This window comes from Solenopsis invicta, chromosome 12, assembly GCF_016802725.1.
Source record: "Solenopsis invicta isolate M01_SB chromosome 12, UNIL_Sinv_3.0, whole genome shotgun sequence".
Lineage (NCBI taxonomy): Eukaryota > Metazoa > Arthropoda > Insecta > Hymenoptera > Formicidae > Solenopsis > Solenopsis invicta.
The window spans coordinates 3733893-3743205 of record NC_052675.1 but is presented as its reverse complement, the minus strand read 5'-3'; positions in this window follow the sequence as shown (position 1 = coordinate 3743205).

Sequence of the window (9313 nt, the reverse complement as noted above, 5' to 3'; positions counted from 1 at the left end):
CTTCCGATAGATGCTCTAACCCATTCAGAAGGGATGGTCATATTGGTAAAAATCTGAGAAATATTTCAGAGAGTATCTCTAAAATATTCCCAAACTTAAGTCAGAACGCAAAAATTTGCAGTCAATGCCGAAAAATGTGTAATGAGACAAAGGCAAGGAATTCCTCATTTTGTGAGGACCTTGAAGATTCGGATTTCAATGATAATGATCATTCTCCAAGTAAAAAGATTTGCTTGTCCAGAGAACAACAATTAGAAGATCTTTTGGAAGGTTTAAAACATAAATTTCAAAATTTACCTGAGAATGATCCTCTCCGAGTAAGTATACTCACAATAGCTCCAAAATGTTGGAGTATTCGTCAAATAGCTGAAGAATTCCAGACTTCCTATAGAATGGCCAAACAAGCAAAAGATCTTAGAAAATCGAGCGGAGTTTTAGCAATACCGCCACTTAAAAAAGGGAAGAATTTACCTGATGAAACAGTTTCCAAAGTGATTCAGTTTTACGAAAATGATGAGAACAGTCGTATAATGCCGCACAAAAAGGAGACTGTCACTGTACGTATCAATAATCGTAAGGAAAAAAAGCAGAAGCGTTTATTATTGAGTGACATTAAAGTACTGCATACTTGCTTCAAAAAGAAATATCCTTTATTTCCTATTGGTTTGACCAAATTTGCTGAACTTCGGCCAAAATGGTGTGTCCTTGCTGGTACTTCGGGAACACATACTGTATGCGTTTGTGTTATTCATCAAAATGTTAAGGCGATGATTGATGCTGCAGGTTTGAAAACATACAGCAAAAATTTAAAAACTATCTTAAACAACTCTGATGATTGCATTCGTTTCATTCTTTGTGATAAACCTAAAGATACCTGTCATGTGCTTCAATGCAAGGATTGTCCTAAACTAAAAAACTTTTCTGATCTTCTGTTAGGAATATTGAATCAAAACAATATTCGGCAAATAATTTTCAGTAAATGGCAATCTACTGATCGATGCACTTTAAGACAAGAATGTCTTCCAACCGAAGATTTCGTAGAAGAACTTTGCGAAAAGCTAAAAGAACTAATTTCTCACGATTTCATCTCGAAAGCTCAGTCAAAATTCATTTCTACTAAGAAGGAAAATTTACAAGAAGACGAGGTATTACTTCAGTGCGATTTCGCTGAAAATTACGCCTACGTTTTACAAGACGCAGCACAGGGTTTTCATTACAATAATGATCAGTGCACAGTTTTCACAGTTTTGTTTTATTACCGTTCTGGTGAACAATTAGAACATCAAAGCATCATTTTACTGTCAGATAGTACAACTCATGACACAGCTGCTGTATATATAATGCAGCAAAATGTGATACCAATAATTAGAAAAATTTGTCCAAAATTTAAAAAAATCATTTACGTTACGGATGGTGCTAAACAGCACTTTAAAAATAGATATCAAATGATTAATTTAATGAATCACAAGGACGATTTTGACGCAGAAGCCGAATGGCACTTTCATGCAACAGCACATGGTAAAGGACCATGTGACGGTCTTGGAGCTACTTTGAAAAGGGAGGCGACTCGTTATAGCCTACAAGTACATCAGAATAATGCTATATTAAAATCAACTAAGCTCTTCACTTGGGCAAAAGAAAAATTTGAAAATATTAAATTCTTTTATTATTCTAAAGAAAATCATCAAAAGACAAAAAAATTTTTGAATAAAAGGTTTTCTACAGCTCCAGCAGTCACCAACATTCAAATGAGCCATGCATTTATACCGACATCAAATAAAGTATTGAAAATAAAAAGATATTCTGCTGCGAAGGATTTCATTTCTACTGTGCAATATTGAAGCCAAAAATCATAGTTTCAATAAAAACCTATTTTTTATTACTAACTATGCCATGATTCATTATTAAGAACATTTAATACCATCATGTAAAAAAATACCGAAAGTGTTTATGTGAACACACATTTATGAGAAGACAATATACCTTGCAGATTTTTAACTACTTTAAAAATTTTGAAACATCAGTTACTGGTATAGAACCGAACCCATCCAGATTCAACATCACAGACACTGAAAACTCCTTACCAAGCCATTTCAAAACCGAATCATTAAAAGAAAAACATGATTACGTTAAATTATGTAGATTTTTCTTCAATTTTCAAACTTTTAGCCGCCATATTGGATCAGTTATCTTGGATTTCAGTGACACAACTCTAGGATTATGATTAGCCCCTGAATAATTAAAAAAAAATTTTTTTTTTATTCATAATAATTAATAATATTTATTTTTGTGTTATGGATGAACTCCTCTATTTGTACACAAAGTTTCAAATTTTTTTTAATTTTCGGGTTGCCTACTGTTTCTTGTCAGCCGCCATATTGGATCCGCCATTTTGAATTTCAAAACGGGCCACATGACTTTCGAAAGTACTAGTAAAGACTAATTTTTTGAGCTATCGAACGTCTCTGTAGGTCGCTTCAAATTTTGGGCAGACAAGTGATCCGATTGACGTGAAACGTCCCATATATATATATATATATATATATATATATATATATATATATAGTATATATATATGTATGTATGTATGTATGTATGTGTGTGTATATATATATATATATATATATATATATATATATATATATACATATATAAAAGATGGTAGAAAAACGAGTAGGAAATATATCAAATAGACAAAGAAAAATTCTTATTGAATTTCTGAATAATCATCCGGAATTAGTGTCGGCAAAATTTACATTAACATTTTCATATTTCAAAGATGCTCAAAAACTATGGTGTAAAATTACTAATATATTAAATGCCCTTCCTAGAGCTAAAAAGACTTGGGAGCAATGGCGAAAGGTAAATATATGCGGTAACTTTATATATATTACACACACACACACACACACACACACACACACACACACACACACACACACACACACACACACACACGCACGCACATATCCATATATACATACGTACATATATAATACATAAACGTAATCTGTGTAGTTTTTATATGATAAACTTTACTTTTGATCAATTAATTTTTTTTGTAATCTTATAGACTTGGCATGACATTAAAAACAAAGTAAAAGAAAAGAAAGCAGATATCAATCAAAGTTTAAAAAAATCTGGAGGAAGTCCACCATCAGAAATAAACATGACAATGATAGAAAACGATGTAGCTAATTTGATTGGACCTACTACTGTATACGGTGATGCTACAGTTGACGAATATATTGCTGAATTTGTAAATATCTGAACATAGGATACACTTTATAAAAAATTGATTTTAGATAGTGTAAAACTCTAACGGGTTATTTGAATGACCGCCTTTAGCCTTGTGGTGCGGTCCCATGGACGGATATGATTGGTTACGCCATACGCGAAAAGTATCCGTCCAATATAGGACCATACCATTAGGCCCAATAGTCGATGCCTAATTGTAAGTATAGGTGCGAAATACGAATTTGAATTGTGGTTTGATGGAAATCTGTTGAGATAGTGCGCTCTGTAGTCACTCTATAGGTAGCCTTTTTAAGAATCACTAGCATATAGATGTCGTTCTTTCTTTTTGTTTAGCTAGTTCTATGCGCTGCGCCGCCACTAGTCCGTGCGGCCTACTATGATTGTATTCTTTCTTCACGTTTTCGCTCTGCTACATTACATGTGCACATGTCGCTCAGTTATAATAAATAAATTTCTCTTAACACAAATTTCATTGCGTTCATATAACACATCAACAGGTTATGGGCCCAGGTGAGCTCACGCTGTGACTAAGAGCAAAAAGTAAAACTGCGAAAAGAGGTTAGTCTCGTAAACGTCAATCTTTTGCATACGGAAAAATGAAACACGAAAACGACGACTTTAAGTTGCCTGCATTATCGAAGGCCACATATCAACGATGGTCATTCGAAGTAAAATCTTGTGCCAGAAGCCTAGGAGTACTTTCGGTTATGGATGCGTCAGAGGAACGGCCGTCCGGAGAAGGTAAAGAGGTTAAGGAATGGGACGAACGAGACGGTAAAGCATGTCGTATATTAACGTGCGGTCTGAGCGACGACGATCACGCAGCAATTCGTGATTGTACATCAGCACATGAAATCTGGAAAAAGATTAAATCCATGTACAAGCAGAAAACGTCTAAGAATAAATATCTGCTTCAACAAGAATTCTTCAAATTAAAGTTTGAAAGCAATGAGACAGTATCAAGTTACTGTGCGAAGCTTCTTGTTTTAAGTCAAAAGCTAAAAACCGTCGGTGAGGAAATCACAAATACGGCACTAGTATCAAAGATAATAAACGATCTTCCATCAAGATTCGATCATTTCAAGCAAACGTATATGATTCAAGCCGTTGCTGGAACTACACTAACGTTTGAAAAATTAAGAGAGCAGCTACTAATGATCGAGGCCACTAGTGGTACTGATTCGACATCGTCCGACGAAAATCAAGCTCTGTCAGCTAAGGCCAAAGTTGAAAACAGCAAGAAGAAGCCGAAGGAGATACGTGAATGTTATCACTGCAAGAAAAAGGGTCATCTGAAACGAGACTGCAGAATACTGAAGACGGAAATGCAGAAACAGGGAGTACAACAAACAGCGAGTGCGTCAACGGCAAACAGTTTGTCACTGATGATGGCTTCAGACACCAGTGGGAATCGCAAACAAGATTGGTTCAGGGGCGTCGCATCACATGACAATGAATAAAGACTGGTTCTGTGAGTTCGAGCCTTTCAACGATAATCAAATGGCTATCACGGTAGGAAATAGCGGTATCGTATACGCAAAAGGTCGTGGCTCTGTTCAGGTTCGTGCGCATGTTGGTAATAAGTCTATTGAACATCGTTTGGTTAATGTATTGTACGTACCCGAAATCAGATGTAATTTATTTAGTTTAGGCTCAGCAGCTGATAATGGAATCGAAGCAAAAATTGACAGAAATAGTTTAAAGTTAATGAGAAATAATAAAATAATAGCTATCGGTTCGCGAGTATCTGATCGATTGTATGCATTACATTTTGAAACTCAGATTCAGTTACAGGCCTGGAGCATATCAGATATGGCATGAGCGTTGCGGTCACTGTAGTTATAAGACTATCCGAGAAATGGCGAAAGGCGATGCAGTCAATGGAATGATAGTCACAGATATTGAAGATAACAAAAGCGATAATCAATTCTGTGAAGCGTGCGTTTTTGGTAAACACTGTCGTAAGCCTTTTAATGAAAGCGATACTCGTAGCTCGAAACCTGCTGAATTAATCCATTTCGATATTTGCGGTCCTATGAGCGTTGAAAGTTTTGGTAAAAATAAATTATTAGCTGTATTTTGCGATGATTATACAGGTATTGTCAATGTGTATGCAATCAGGACGAAGGATGAAATAGTGGAACGAATGGCAGACATGATCAGCGAAGCCAAAGCAGCCGGACATGAAATACGTCGTGTAAGATCAGACAACGCTAAGGAATTCACGGGCAAAGAAATGAAGACCTTACTACGCAAGCATTCCATTGTACATGAATTTTCTACTCAATACTGTGCAGCTCAAAATGGACGAGTTGAACGTCAAAACCGGACAATAGTGGAGATGGCGCGTTCAATGCTGAATGGTGCTGGTTTGCCCCAAGCATTATGGGCTGAGGCATGTAAAACTGCAGCATTAATTCGAAACATGTTACCATTGAAACGACTTAACGGAAAAACACCTGCTGAGCTATGGACCGGTAAAAAGCCGAATATTGAGATGCTCAGAGTCTATGGAAGTAAAACTTATGCCCATATTAATGAAAAATTTCGTTCTAAGTTCGACCCAAAAAGTAAACAAATGATTCTCGTAGGTTACGAACCAAAACGTAAAGCTTACAGACTCTAGTTACAAGGCACTAATAGAGTGGAAGTAAGTCGAGATGCAGTTATTGTCGAGCCAATTTCTAAACAACAGGCAGTTCTTCTACCAACGGATATCAATGAATCAAATGTTGAACTAGATCCTGAAGTAAAAACTACTGAACTCAAGCAAGAGTTTACATCTACGTCTACTGAAGATAATCAAGGTATTGCATCACGCACAAGGAGTCAACTTAAAGAAGCTCAACATGAGGAATCCGTTAGCAATCGCACCCGAAGTAAAGCAGACATACATTTAGCTGTGAGTGCAACAGCGTTTATGGCAAACGTTATAATTCCACAAACAGTTGAAGAAGCTAGAACACTACCGGATAAGGATCAGTGGGAGCAATCAATGAACCTGGAATTGAAGGCTTTAAAAGAAAATAATACATATACACTTGTTGAACCCTCACCAAATTGTAAACCAATAAAGAATAGATGAGTTTTTCGCATAAAAACTAATTCAGATGGATCACTAGACAAATATAAATCACGACTCGTTATCAAAGGATGTTCACTACGAGAGGGCATTGATTTCGATCAAACGTTTTCCCCAGTTGCACGTTTGGAATCAGTTAGAATTTTATTATCAATAGCAGCCGCAAATGACTTCGAATTGTATCAGGTGGATGTTAAGTCGGCCTTTCTGAATGGCGAACTGGAAGAATGCATTTTCATGGAGCAACCAACTGGCTTTGATGATGGCACTGGACGCGTCTGCAGGCTTAATAAAGCGCTGTATGGTCTTCCACAAGCTCCACGGGCATGGCATTCAAGATTCGATACATTTATGAAGAAATTTGGACTGAAACCAACCAACGCAGACCCATGCGTGTACTCAAGTGACAACGGAGACATTTACATGACATTATGGGTTGATGATGGATTAATTCTGGAACGATCCAAAACTGAAATCAAGAAATTACTTGATGCAATGAGTGAAGAATTTGAAATAACAAGTTCTATTGCAAAGTATTACTTAAGAATTGAAATAACTCGTGATAAAAAGTTAAAGAAGATTCATCTAACACAAACGGCCTATGCAAAGGCAGTACTGGAAAAATTTCAAATGATAGAGTGTAATCCTGTACAGACACCGATGCAACCAGGAACACAGCTAGTAAGTAACTACGATGAAAATGGAGATCCTGGACCAATTGCAAACGTTCCATATAGACAACTGATAGGCTCACTGATGTATCTTGCTGTGACTACTAGGCCAGATCTCAGTTATACGATAAGCGTTCTAAGCAAATTTCTTGAACGACCGTCGAATGCTCACTGGTCATCTGCAAAGCGAGTGCTAAAATATGTAAAAGGAACACTCAACGTGGGCATTACATTTGATCAAAACTGTAATCAAAAGAACCAGATAATAGCCTATTGAGACGGCGATTATGCATCATGTCCTGACACTCGAAAAAGTACAAGTGGCGTCGTATTAATGTTTAATAACGGTCCTATAATTTGGTCAAGCAGAAAGCAAAGTATTATTGCTACTTCAACAACAGATGCCGAATACGTAGCCATGAGTGAAGCAGCATAGGAAGTTGTATGGACTCGACGATTAATGAGCGAGCTTGGAATTCATCAAGACAAGGCAACTATTCTTTACTGCGACAATATAGCGGCTAAATTGTTAGTTGAAAATCCCGTTTACACATGTTTTTGTCGCACAAAACATGTGGATGTTAAATTTCATTATACACACGAGCAAACAAAGAACGGTTCTATTGAAGTAAAACATATCGAGAGTTCTAATCAATTAGCCGACATATTTACCAAGAACATGCCACGGGATAAGTTCAAAGCAAATTGTTCGTTATTAAACTTAATGTAATGACTTACAGAACGAGTGGGAGTGTTGAGATAGTGCGCTCTGTAGTCACTCTATAGGTAGCCTTTTTAAGAATCACTAGCATATAGATGTCGTTCTTTCTTTTTGTTTAGCTAGTTCTATGCGCTGCGCCGCCACCAGTCCGTGCGGCCTACCATGATTGTATTCTTTCTTCACGTTTTCGCTCTGCTACATTACATGTGCACATGTCGCTCAGTTATAATAAATAAATTTCTCTTAGCACAAATTTCATTGCGTTCATATAACACATCAACAAAATCTTACAATAGTCTGCCTTACAAAATTAATTTCTTTTTCTAGAATTTTGAAAACATTGAAAATACCGAAATTGAAAATACATTGGGTTTTAAAGAGAACAATTCAGATATATCAACTGCATCAAGAAATAATAATATATTGAAGGATATTACATATAAAAGTAACTTTTTTATTTACACATTTGTAATTTAAATTTTTATTTTATAAGTATTTTTTTTAGATGTTTATGATATTTCTTGTATCAACTTTTTTTTGTAGGAAATGTTGACTTAAATACAAAAAAATGTGTTCAAGTAAAGTCATCAATTAATTGTAACAAAGAGTTATTAATATCTAAATCACGTCAGTATATTTATATTTAGTTCTAAAGTCAAATATTTTTCAAAAATAACTTTTTAATAAAAAATGTTGATCTTTTACAAAATCAGTGGAGCCTTGTGTTTTCATATCAGATGAATCAGTCAATGGAGACGCCAATGAAGATACAAATATAAACAACGCAAAGTTAAAAAATCAAAATATAAAATCAATTATAACAACAGCACGCATACAGCACAGAAAATTCCAGCAACATTGTAGCAACGTTGCAATGTTGCAGATTGCAATGCAATATTACGGAGACATTGCAGAAACATAAATTAACAATATGCCTGCAACATCGCATGGCATGTGCCAATAATATTCCGGAAACATTGCAATATCATAATTTTTTAATAAAGTAGTGGCAATAAAAAACCAAAGCAGAATATTCGCGTATAATAATATATTAATTTAACTCATCCATATTTATTCATCTGTATTTAGCAAATTAAGGTCGGGCGTTACTAAATTTTCCGCTGAATCTCTACATTCCCTAAGAATACAACCGTCCATATATCGACTGTAAGTCGACTCATTCAAGTCAGGCTTTCAAAGTTGACTGCAAATTGACTTTGCATAGACGTCTGCAGACATTCTTTAAATGTTGACTCTAAGACGTCTAGAAAAGGGCATGCGGTCCCGTGGTGCTGTGTGTATCATAGTATTGTTAAGAAACATAAATATTTATATCAATAGATGAAATAGGTCCATATATGAAGAAACCTCGATCTACAGCCCAATGAACAAACAATATTTTTTAATTGTTTTTTTAATAAAAATTTTTTTATATTTAATTTAATTATTTTATTATATTGATATATATTTTCTAATTGCATCTTATTTAAACAAATAACAGGAAAGTTATTCCAGATGCTATTCTGCATTTGCAAAATTAATAAAAAAAACTATAATTTTATACTTTTTTATATAAATAAT